Below are 13,236 nucleotides of genomic sequence, written 5' to 3'. Positions count from 1 at the left end.
AACGTTTCTTCAAGTCTCAGTGGGGTGAAGTTCACCCAGCTACTAAGTGGAAGAACTGGTGTTGGAACCCGATCCGTATGACGTCATAGCTCCACAATCTTTCTGCCATGTGTGGATAAAAAATTATTATTTTATGATGTCTTAATTTATTCATTCATTCAGCCTATCAGCATTTACTGAAACTCTACTCTGTGCCTTAATCAGATTGGAAATAAAGGTGGAAACACGAACACTCTAAAGTTGAGTAGGCCTGGAGGATGTAGGCCGCAAGGCCCGAGTCTTGAGAGGCGCGGCACCAGATGGGGAAAGAGGCAGTGGCTGCAGCAGGTAAGCCAGGCCTGCGGAAGTGCGGAACCTTGGGGACGTGGTGGAAGCGAGGTGAGGCAGCTTGGGTGTCCTTTGGTGGACAAGGAACTTGCTAGCAAGGCACCATGCTCTTTCATAACGAGAACTGTCGGAGTTCCACCATCGATTCCTCAAAGTTTCTGCAAGCGTCGTTACCACCCATGGCCGCGTTGCATGTCTGGATTCGGAGCTCCAGGGGCTGAGGTTTGTTTCCGCCTGGCGGCTGTGGCTTGGCCCGCGTTACGCAGGCACCGTGGGTCCGAGGAGTCTGTCGTTTCTTCCCTCTACCAGTTAATGAGAGCGCTGAGCGAAAACTGTTTCTCCAGGATTTTGGAAAATTTAGCCTGGAGAAGGAAAGGCAGAAGGCAACTCAGTAAAAGTTTTCAATTAAAATGAGTGTACATTGTAGAAGAAGGTGTTCCACTGTCCTACAAATCCACAGGAAGAAAGAGAAAAGATGGGTGAGTAAACAAACAGGCCTAGTAATTTGTGCGAGCACACACACGAGGGGGTTGCGTGGGGGTGTGTTGAAGGTATGGGAAATAGGTCCAATTGTAGAAAATTTTAAATGACTCCTGACACCTCTGAAAATGTGAGTGGTAAATCCAGGCCTTGTAATTCTGTAGACAGGTAGCTGGATGGATAAGGTTTTAATGGATGGGTCTTAAGGAGACTCTTTCTCGATCTGTTGTTATTTTTTTTTATTTTTTATTTTTTGCTTCAAAACTTAACAACAACAACGAAACAAAAATGGGCAAAGGACTTGAATGGACATTTCTTGAAAGAAGATATACAAATGGCCAACAAGCACATGAAAGGTGCTTAACATGACTAATCATTAGGTAAGTGCAAATCAAGACTACAATGAAATATCACCTCATGCTCATTAGGATGACTGTTATCAAAACAAACAAACCAAACCCAAAACCAAAAACCAGAAGGTAAGAGGCATTAGTGAGGATGTGGAGAAACTGGAATCTTTGTGCACTGTTGGTGGGAATGTAAAATGGTACAGGCACTGTGGGAAACGGTATGGTGGTTCTTTGAAAAATGAAACAGAATTACTATGTGATCCAGCAATTCTACATCTGGATATATACCCCCAAAAAGTGAAAGCGGGGACTCAAACAGATATTTATACATCCATGCTCATAGCAACATTATTCATGATAGTTAAAACATGGAAGCAACCCAAGTGTATGAATAGGTAAGCAAAATGTGGTACCCTAACATATAATCCCCAGAGCTGGGTTCCATTCCAGCCTCTAGTCATTTACTAGCTGTTTATTCTTGGGCAGGTTACTCAATCACTCTATGCCTGGACTTCCTCATGTTTGAAATGGGATAATAACAGTACTTACCTCATAAGGTTGAAAAGCCCTTAGAACACTGTTGACACATTGTCAGTACAATTTAAGTATTGGCTAATATTATGACGATGCATTTTTGTCTGCAACTTAATTTTTGTTTAATATATGGTGGAATGTAGACAAACCTAGCTATTTTCAATGATTCCATAACATTCTGTAGTATGCATATACCATTATTTATCCAACCGTTTCTCAACTGATAAGCATTCAGATTTTTTTTGCAGTTTTTGCTATTATAAATATTGCTGCAACTAGCATCTTCCTATTGATATCTTTATACATTTGCATTTATTTCTTAGAATTTGTTCTTAAAGGAGAGTGACTGGTTCAAATTGAATTCAATTCCCATGGCAGGGGATATGCTGTTGAACTCACCGGGAAACCTGCTGAGACTTAATTGCTCATGGTGTTATATTACTTAATGGCTATCCATGGAAAATGTGCCGTTTTGCCCTGACACTGGCAATGTATGAGAGTGCCTGTTCCCCTACAGCTTCACAAACAGAGTGTGTGGACTTTCTGTCAATCTATAGGGGAACGAAGTGTAGTTTTAATTTGTATTTCCCTTTTTTAAAAAAAAATTTTATTTTATTTTGATTCTTTTCTCTCTTTTTTTAAAAAAATTAAATTATTTATTTTTGGCTGCACTGGGACTTTGTTGTTGCGCGCGGGTTTTCTCTAGTTGCAGAGAGCAGGGGCTACTCTTCGTTGCGGTGCGCGGGCTTCTCATTGCGGTGGCTTCTCTCGTTGCGGAGCACGGGCTCCAGACACGCGGGCTTCAGTAGTTGTGGTTCGCGGGCTCTAGAGCATAGGCTCAGTAGTTGTGGTGCGTGGGCTTAGTTGCTCCACGGCATGTGGGATCTTCCCGGACCAGGGATCGAACCCGTGTCTCCTGAATTGGCAGGTGGATTCTTAACCACTGTGCCACCAGGGAAGCCCTGGATTTCTCTTAGTTTGAGTGAGGTTGAACATATTTTCATATGTTAAAAGACCATTTGGTCAACCGTCAGTTCTGGTTCTTTTTGTAAATTAATATATTGCCATTAAGGTTTCAAAATGAGTCTTGAATATCAACCAGTCTAGAATGTAAGCTCTGTGAAAATTGGGGCTTTCTGTCTGTTTTAGTCACTACTGTATCCCAGGTCCAGAAGAGTACCTGGCACATGGCACATGCTCAATAAATATTTGCTGAATGAATGACTGGTTGTTGCCAGTCAGTAAGTGAGAATCTCATCAACTTTAGACAAATAAGTAGAAGTAATTTCAGGCTCCTCCAAGCTGAGGCTTATGTTTTTTGTTTTGTTTTTTAAATTGTGGTAAAGTACACATAACATAAAATTTACCATCTTAACCATTTTTAGGTGTACAGTTCAGTGCTATCGAGTACATTCACATTGTTGTGCTGCCATCACCACCATCCATCCACAGAACTCTTTTCATGTTGCAAAACTGAAGCTCTGTATCCATCAAACAATAATTTCCCATTCTCTTCTCCCCTCAACCCTGGCAACCACCATCCTACTATCTGTCTACATGATTTTGACTACTCTAAGTACCTCATATAAGTAGAATCAAACAATATTTGTTCTTTTGTGACTAGTTTACTTCACTTAGCATGAAAGAATGCTAATTGAAATAATGCTTAGCATGAAATGTCCTCAAGTTTCATCCATGTTGTAGCATACATCAGAATTTCCTTCCTTTTAAAGGCTGAGTCATATTCCACTGTATGTATACACCACATTTTACTTATCCATTCATCTGTTAATGGACACTTGGGTTGCTTCCATGTTTTAGCTATTGTGAATAATTCTGCTCTGAACATGAGTGTATAAATATCTGTTTGAGTCCCTGCTTTCACTTTTTTGGGTCATATATCCAGAAGTAGAATTGCTGGATTGCATAGTTTAATCTTAAACCACCATACTGTTTTCCAGCACCTGTACCATTTTACATTCTAGCCTATAGTGCACAAGGGTTCAAATTTCTCCATATCCTCACCAATGCTTGTTATTTTCTTTGAAAAAACTTTTATTTTATAATGTCCATCCTAATAGGTGTGAAGTGGTATCTCACTGTGGTTTTGATTTGCATTTCTCTAATCACTAGTGATGTTGATCATCTTTGCATGTACTTATTGACCATTTGTCTATTTTCTTTTGAGAAATGTCTATTCAATTCTTTTGCCCTTTTTAAAATCAATTTTGTTGGGACTTCCCTGGTAGTCCAGTGGCTAAGACTCCGTGCTCCCAATGCAGGGGGCCTGGGTTTGATCCCTGGTCAGGGAACTAGATCCTACATGCCGCAACTAAGAGTTTGCGTGCTGCAACTAAAGATCCTGCACGCGGCAACAAAGATCCCATGTGCTGCAACTAAGACCCGATGCAGACAAATAAATATTAAAAAAACATCAGTTTTGTTGTCATCGAGTTGTAGGAGTTCTTTATATATTCTGGATATCAATCTCTTATCAGATATATGGTTTGCAAATATTTTCTCCAATTCTCTAGGTTGCCTTTTTACTCTGTTGGTGGTGTCCCTTGATGCACAAATGTTTTAAATTTTTTAAAAAATAAATTTATTTATTTATTTATTTTTGGCTGCGTTGGGTCTTCATTGCTGCACACGGGCTTTCTCTAGTTGCGGCGAGTAGGGGCTACTCTTCGTTGTGGTGCACGGGCTTCTTATTGTGGTGGCTTCTCTTGTTGTAGAGCACGGGCTCTAGGTGCGTGGGCTTCAGTAGGTGTGGCACGCGGGCTCAGTAGTTGTGGCTCGCGGGCTCTAGAGCGCAGGCTCAGTAGTTGTGGCACACGGGCTTAGTTGCTCTGGAGCATGTGGGATCTTCCTGGGCCAGGGCTTGAACCCGTGTTCCCTGCATTGGCAGGCAGATTCTTAACCACTGCACCACCAGGGAAGCCCAATGTTTTAAATTTTGATGAAGTCCAACTTATCTATTTTTTTCTTTTGTTGCCTGTACTGTTGGTGCCATATCCAAGAAATCACTGGCAGCCCTGTTTTTCTTCTAACTTTTATAAATTTATTTATTTTATTTATTTATTTTTGGCTGCGTTGGGTCTTCGTTGCTATGCGCAGGCTTTCTCTAGTTGTGGCGAGAGGAGGCTACTCTTCGTTGCAGTGCACAGGCTTCTCATTGCAGTGGCTTCTCTTGTTGCGGAGCACGGGCTCTAGGCGCGAGGGCTTCAGTAGTTGTGGCACGTGTGCTCAGTAGTTGTGGCTCGTGGGCTCTAGAGCACAGGCTCAGTAGTTGTGCCACACGGACTTAGTTGCTCCGAGGCATGTGGGATCTTCCCGGACCAGGGTTCGAACCCGTGTCCCCTGCATTGGCAGGCGGATTCTTAACCACTGCGCCACCAGGGGAGCCCCTCTTCTAACTTTTTTTTTTTTTTTTGGTCTTTATTTTATTTTATTTTATTTTTTTCACACACACACACACTGTATTTTATTTTTACAAGACATAAATAGACTGACACCAAGCATTGTACATGGATGACCACAACAAAAGCAACAATGATTGCAATTACCAAACATGAAACACACTCATACTATGTCATAATATTGACATTCAGTCCAGTAATCCTCCACTGTAACAGCTCCTTTACTTTGCAGTGAAAATTGATTTGTATATTCTTTGCCTCTGAGTCCTTGTGGGATTTTTTTTTTTTTTTAAATTCAGACAGAAAGTCACAAAAATTATACTCATCCTCATCAGTTCACTCAGTCCCATGTAATTAATTTTTTTTTTTTCATCTTGATCTTTTGTTAGCACTTCTATGAGTTCATCAGTTTTTCATTAGAGTTCTGAAAATGCTTATTCATTCAGTTCAGCAGTACAGTCAGTTACCAGAAACCTGTACTTGTCAGAGTCTTTTCCATGAATTTCTTGAAGATGAAACCCTTTTATAGGAACATATTTGCAAAATCATCAGAGTACACCCAGAACTGTCTGTAAATGACAAAAGACTTAAAAATGACCACGGTTAAAGATTTGATGAAAGTTCATAATAATGCAGTTGACAAGAAAATTAGTTATTTCTGAGATATACATTTTAAAGTAATAACTAGGATTATTACTTATAACATTATACCAGAACATATAAGATTTTTAGAAATTTCATGTAATGTCTGAAACATTTATATTAACATATTTCCATACATACTTCCATACAAATACAAATATAAGATTTTTAGAAATTTCATGTAATGTCTGAAACATTTATATTAACATATTTCCATACATATTTCCATACAAATACAAATATAAGATTTTTAGAAATTTCATGTAATGTCTGAAACATTTATATTAACATATTTCCATACAAATAACCCAATGAAAGTTTAGTATTAGTTGTTTTGTTTGTTTTTTTATACTGCAGGTTCTTATTAGGCATCAGTTTTATACACATCAGTGTATACATGTCAATCCCAATTGCCCAATTCAGCACACCACCATCCCCACCTCACCGCAGTTTTCCCCCCTTGGTGTCCATATGACCATTCTCTACATTTGTGTCTCAACTTCTGCCCTGCAAACTGGCTCATCTGTACCATTTTTCTAGGTTCCGCATACATGCATTAATATACGATATTTGTTTTTCTCTTTCTGACTTACTTCACTCTGTATGACAGTCTCTAGATCCATCCATGTCTCAACAAATGACTCAATTTCGTTCCTTTTTATGGCTGAGTAATATTCCATTGTATATATGTACCACAACTTCTTTATCCATTCGTCTGTTGATGGGCATTTAGGTTGCTTCCATGACCTGGCTATTGTAAATAGTGCTGCAATGAACATTCGGGTGCATGTGTCTTTTTGAATTATGGTTTTCTCTGGGTATATGCCCAGTAGTGGGATTGCTGGGTCATATGGTAATTCTATTTTTAGTTTTTTAAGGAACCTCCATACTGTTCTCCATAGTGGCTGTATCAATTTACATTCCCACCAACAGTGCAAGAGGGTTCCCTTTTCTCCACACCCTCTCCAGCATTTGTTGTTTGTAGATTTTCTGATGATGCCCATTCTAACAGGAGTGAGGTGATACCTCATTGTAGTTTTGATTTGCATTTCTCTAATAATTAGTGATGTTGAGCATCTTTTCATGTGCTTCGTGGCCATCTGTATGTCTTCTTTGGAGAAATGTCTATTTAGGTCTTCTGCCCATTTTTGGATTGGGGTGTTTGTTTCTTTGATATTGAGCTGAATGAGCTGTTTATATATTTTGGAGATTAATCCTTTGTCCGTTGATTCATTTGCAAATATTTTCTCCCATTCTGAGGGTTGTCTTTTCGTCTTGTTTATGGTTTCCTTTGCTGTGCAAAAGCTTTGAAGTTTCATTAGGTCCCATTTGTTTATTTTTGTTTTTATTTCCCTTACTCTGGGAGGTGGATCAAAAAAGATCTTGCTGTGATTTATGTCAAAGAGTGTTCTTCCTATGTTTTCCTCTAAGAGTTTTATAGTGTCCAGTCTTATATTTAGGTCTCTAATCCATTTTGAGTTTATTTTTGTGTATGGTGTTAGGGAGTATTCTAATTTCATTCTTTTACATGTAGCTGTCCAGTTTTCCCAGCACCACTTATTGAAGAGACTGTCTTTTCTCCATTGTATATCTTTGCCTCCTTTGTCATAGATTAGTTGACCATAGGTGCGTGGGTTAATCTCTGGGCTTTCTATCTTGTTCCATTGATCTATGTTTCTGTTTTTGTGCCAGTACCATACTGTCTTGATTACTGTAGCTTTGTAGTATAGTCTGAAGTCAGGGAGTCTGATTCCTCCAGCTCCATTTTTTTCCCTCAAGACTGCTTTGGCTATTCGGGGTCTTTTGTGTCTCCATACAAATTTTAAGATGATTTGTTCTAGCTCCGTAAAAAATGCCATTGGTAATTTGATAGGGATTGCATTGAATCTGTAGATTGCTTTGGGTAGTATACTCATTTTCACAATGTTGATTCTTCCAATCCAAGAACATGGTATATCTCTCCATCTGTTGGTATCATCTTTAATTTCTTTCATCAGTGTCTTATAGTTTTCTGCATACAGGTCTTTCGTCTCCCTAGGTAGGTTTATTCCTAGGTATTTTATTCTTTTTGTTGCAATGGTAAATGGGAGTGTTTCCATAATTTCTCTTTCAGATTTTTCATCATTAGTGTATAGGAATGCAAGAGATTTCTGTGCATTAATTTTGTATCCTGCAACTTTACCATATTCATTAATTAGCTCTAGCAGTTTTCTGGTGGCAGTTTTAGGATTCTCTATGTATAGTATCATGTCATCCGCAAACAGTGACAGTTTTACTTCTTCTTTTCCAATTTGTATTCCTTTTATTTCTTTTTCTTCTCTGATTGCCGTGGCTAGGACTTCCAGAACTATGTTGAATAATAGTGGTGAGAGTGGACATCCTTGTCTCGTTCCTGATCTTAGAGGAAATGCTTTCAGTTTTTCACCATTGAGAATGATGTTTGCTGTGGGTTTGTCATATATGGCCTTTATTATGTTGAGGTAGGTTCCCTCTATGCCCACTTTCTGGAGAGTTTTTATCAGAAATGGGTGTTGAATTTTGTCAAAAGCTTTTTCTGCATCTATTGAGATGATCATATGGTTTTTATTCTTCAATTTGTTAATATGGTGTATCACACTGATTGATTTGTGTATATTGAAGAATCCTTGCATCCCTGGGATAAATCCCACTTGATCGTGGTGTATGATCCTTTTAATGTGTTGCTGGATTCTGTTTGCTAGTATTTTGTTGAGGATTTTTGCATCTATATTCATCAGTGATATTGGTCTGTAATTTTCTTTTTTTGTAGTGTCTTTGTCTGGTTTTGGTATCAGGGTGATGGTGGCCTCATAGAATGAGTTTGGGAGTGTTCCTTCCTCTGCAATTTTTTGGAAGAGTTTGAGAAGGATGGGTGTTAGCTCTTCTCTAAATGTTTGATAGAATTCACCTGTGAAGCCATCTGGTCCTGGACTTTTGTTTGTTGGAAGATTTTTAATCACAGTTTCAATTTCATTACTTGTGATTGGTCTGTTCATATTTTCTGTTTCTTCCTGATTCAGTCTGGGAAGGTTATACCTTTCTAAGAATTTGTCCATTTCTTCCAGGTTGTCCATTTTATTGGCATAAAGTTGCTTGTAGTAGTCTCTTAGGATGCTTTGTATTTCTGCGGTGTCTGTTGTAACTTCTCCTTTTTCATTTCTGATTTTATTGATTTGAGTCCTCTCCCTCTTTTTCTTGATGAGTCTGGCTAATGGCTTATCAATTTTGTTTATCTTCTCAAAGAACCAACTTTTAGTTTTATTGATCTTTGCTATTGTTTTCTTTGTTTCTATTTCATTTATTTCTGCTCTGATCTTTATGATTTCTTTCCTTCTGCTAACTTTGGGTTTTGTTTGTTCTTCTTTCTCTAGTTTCTTTAGGTGTAAGGTTAGATTGTTTACTTGAGATTTTTCTTGTTTCTTTAGGTAGGCTTGTATAGCTATAAACTTCCCTCTTAGAACCGCTTTTGCTGCATCCCATAGGTTTTGGGTCGTCGTGTTTTCATTGTCATTTGTCTCTAGGTATTTTTTGATTTCCTCTTTGATTTCTTCAGTGATCTCTTGGTTATTTAGTAACGTATTGTTTAGCCTCCATGTGTTTGTCCTTTTTACGTTTTTTTCCCTGTAATTCATTTCTAATCTCATAGCGTTGTGGTCAGAAAAGATGCTTGATATGATTTCAATTTTCTTAAGTTTACTGAGGCTTGATTTGTGACCCAAGATGTGATCTATCCTGGAGAATGTTCCGTGCGCACTTGAGAAGAACGTGTAATCTGCTGTTTTTGGATGGAATGTCCTATATATATCAATTAAATCTATCTGGTCTATTGTGTCATTTAAAGCTTCTGTTTCCTTATTTATTTTCATTTTGGATGATCTGTCCATTGGTGTAAGTGAGGTGTTAAAGTCCCCCACTATTATTGTGTTACTGTCGATTTCCTCTTTTATAGCTGTTAGCAGTTGCCTTATGTATTGAGGTGCTCCTATGTTGGGTGCATATATATTTATAATTGTTATATCTTCTTCTTGGATTGATCCCTGGATCATTATGTAGTGTCCTTCCTTGTCTCTTGTAACATTCTTTATTTTAAAGTCTATTTTATCTGATATGAGTATAGCTACTCCAGCTTTCTTTTGATTTCCATTTGCATGGAATATCTTTTTCCATCCCCTCACTTTCAGTCTGTATGTGTCCCTAGGTCTAAAGTGGGTCTCTTGTAGACAGCATATATATGGGTCTTGTTTTTGTATCCATTCAGCCAGTCTATGTCTTTTGGTTGGGGCATTTAATCCATTCACGTTTAAGGTAATTATCGATATGTATGTTCCTATGACCATTTTCTTAATTGTTTTGGGTTTGTTTTTGTAGGTCCTTTTCTTCTCTTGTGTTTCCCACTTAGAGAAGTTCCTTTAGCATTTGTTGTAGAGCTGGTTTGGTGGTGCTGAATTCTCTTAGCTTTTGCTTGTCTGCAAAGCTTTTGATTTCTCCATCAAATCTAAATGAGATCCTTGCCGGGTAGAGTAATCTTGGTTGTAGGTTCTTCCCTTTCATCACTTTAAGTATATCATGCCACTCCCTTCTGGCTTGCAGAGTTTCTGCTGAGAAATCAGCTGTTAACCTTATGGGAGTTCCCTTGTATGTTATTTGTCGTTTTTCCCTTGCTGCTTTCAATAATTTTTCTTTGTCTTTAATTTTTGCCACTTTGATTACTATGTGTCTCGGCGTGTTTCTCCTTGGGTTTATTCTGTATGGGACTCTCTGCGCTTCCTGGACTTGGGTGGCTATTTCCTTTCCCATGTTAGGGAAGTTTTCGACTATAATCTCTTCAAATATTTTCTCTGGTCCTTTCTCTCTCTCCTCTCCTTCTGGGACCCCTATAATGCGAATGTTGTTGCGTTTAATGTTGTCCCAGAGGTCTCTTAGGCTGTCTTCATTTCTTTTCATTCTTTTTTCTTTAGTCTGTTCCGCAGCAGTGAATTCCACCATTCTGTCTTCCAGGTCACTTATCCGTTCTTCTGCCTCAGTTATTCTGCTATTGATTCCTTCTAGTGTAGTTTTCATTTCAGTTATTGTATTGGTGATCTCTGTTTGTTTGTTCTTTAATTCTTCTAGGTCTTTGTTAATCATTTCTTGCATCTTCTCAATCTTTGCCTCCATTCTTATTCCGAGGTCCTGGATCATCTTCACTATCATTATTCTGAATTCTTTTTCTGAAAGGTTGCCTATCTCCACTTCATTTAGTTGTTTTTCTGGGGTTTTTTCTTGTTCCTTCATCTGGTACATAGCCCTCTGCCTTTTCATCTTCTCTATCTTTCTGTAACTGTGGTTTTTGGTCTCTTCTAACTTTTAAATGGCACTTTTTTCAGGTTCTACATGTAAAGATGTCAAAATAATGGTATGATATGTCCCCTTCAGGACACCCTTGATACATGTACAAGAGCTGGACTTTTCTAGACATTGCTAAACAGTCAGTACTCTGTTTTTTGTATACATCGAACCGATGTATTAGAGCACTTTCAGGGTAAATCTTAGGGCCTTTCATGCTTCTCAGCTGGGCTTACTTGCTGCTTAGTGATCAGAGCCAATTATTCACTGCATGAGTGTTTATTTTTCTAATAACTTTTAGGTCTGGAGTATTTGTACTGAAAGTTGAGGGTTGTTAATATCCTATAGGATAGCTGAGGTTTTTACTGTTCATGTCCTAGCTTGCTGGTCTCTCTCTCTCTCTCTCTCTCTCTTCTTTTTCCCCCTGGAATCTTCACTATCACCTCCAGAGGTGTAACTAGTCTCCAGAGGTATGACAATCCTCTTTGTCCAGGATGAGAGTTGAGGAAAAATATTCTTTAAACTTTCTCAAAAGCTCAGTTGAAACAGGTTGAGGTTTTTCAAAAGAAACTGCACTTAAAGGCTTAAGGGAGGAGAAGGGTGTGGGAAAAAAAGAAAGCGATTGACACACATAAAACAATACTTTGGCTAGACCTTGAGATGCTGGAGGGTGGCCTATGGAGTTAGGCAATACCACCCCCTAGAGGTAATTGCTGTGCACCAACCTACTCACCAATTGTTAGACCTTTCAGGCTGGATGGGAGAGCCAGTAGGGTTCCTGAGGCAGCATTGCCAAGAGGAGAAAAAAGTGTGGCCAAGCAGACCAGCCTGAACATCAAGGTCTTGAATCCAGATGAGCAAGGATTGTAGGAACAGTGTGTGAACCTAGAATTGTCTTCTCAGAGAAATGATCTTTCAAGAACAAGAAATAAAGACATTTTCAGATAAACAAAAACTGAGACAACTGATCATCAAAAGACCTTGACTAAAGGACTTTTGACCTTCTAAAGTTACACTGTCTAGTGCAGTAGCCACTAGCCATATATAGCTATTAAAATTAAAATTATATAACATAAAAAATCCAGTAATGTAATCACATTTGCCACATTTCAAGTGCTTAGTAGTCACATGTGGCTAGCAGCTAGTATACTGTAAAGTGCAGATATAGAAAATTTCCACCATTTTGAACAGTGTATTGAACAACACTTCCTCAAGCAGAAGGAGAAAATTCCAGAACAAAGGTCTTAGCTGCAAGGTGGAAGATCTAGTAAAGAATATTGTAAATATGTGAGTAAAGCGAAACAAATATCGATACCAAAAATATTAATTGGGGAGCATCAAAAAAGGAAAGTACTAAATTACTTATATGTATAAGTCAGGAAGGAGGTGATCAGAGTTAAAAAAATTCTAAGATCTTTTTTATTATTCACGTAAAGACTGGACCAAGAAATAAAATGCAGCAATATACTGTTTACAAGCGACACACTTAAGACATAAGGACTCAGAAAAGCTGAAAGTAAAAAGATGGCAAATGTTGTCCAAAACTAATCTGTTGGTAAGCTGTACTAGAAATGGAAATGGTCATGTTATAATGATAGAACTTTAATTCACAGGAATATAAAATATTTCAAATTCTGTGCACCTACAAATGCAGCTTTAAAACATATGAAGTAAAAATTTACAAAACTATAAGAAACAGTTGACAAATCCACTTTCAGAGTAAGAGATTTAAAAATGTATTTCTCTCAGTATTTGGTAGGTCAAGCAGATAAATGAATAGGATACAGAAGTCTTGAATATCACAATTAACCATGTTGATCTAAAGAGTTTATGTAGAATACTGCACTCAGTAATAAGATAATATGCATTATTTCCAAATGCCGGTGGAATGTTTGTGAACATTAACTATGCATAAAGCAAATCTCAACAGATTGCAAGAAATTGGTGTCAGATAGACCCTTTGAAAAGTATGGTCCATAGAGCAGCTGCAGCACAATTAAGCCTGTTAGAAATGTGGAAGCTCAGGCCCCACTTCAGACCTCCTGCGTCAGAATCTGCATTTTGACAACACCCCCAGGGGATTCATGTGCACATTCAAGTTAGACATGCGTTGACACAAAGCATATTTTCCGACCACAGTA

Source organism: Balaenoptera musculus, chromosome 4, assembly GCF_009873245.2.
Source record: "Balaenoptera musculus isolate JJ_BM4_2016_0621 chromosome 4, mBalMus1.pri.v3, whole genome shotgun sequence".
NCBI lineage: Eukaryota > Metazoa > Chordata > Mammalia > Artiodactyla > Balaenopteridae > Balaenoptera > Balaenoptera musculus.
This window is presented reverse-complemented; position numbering follows the sequence as displayed.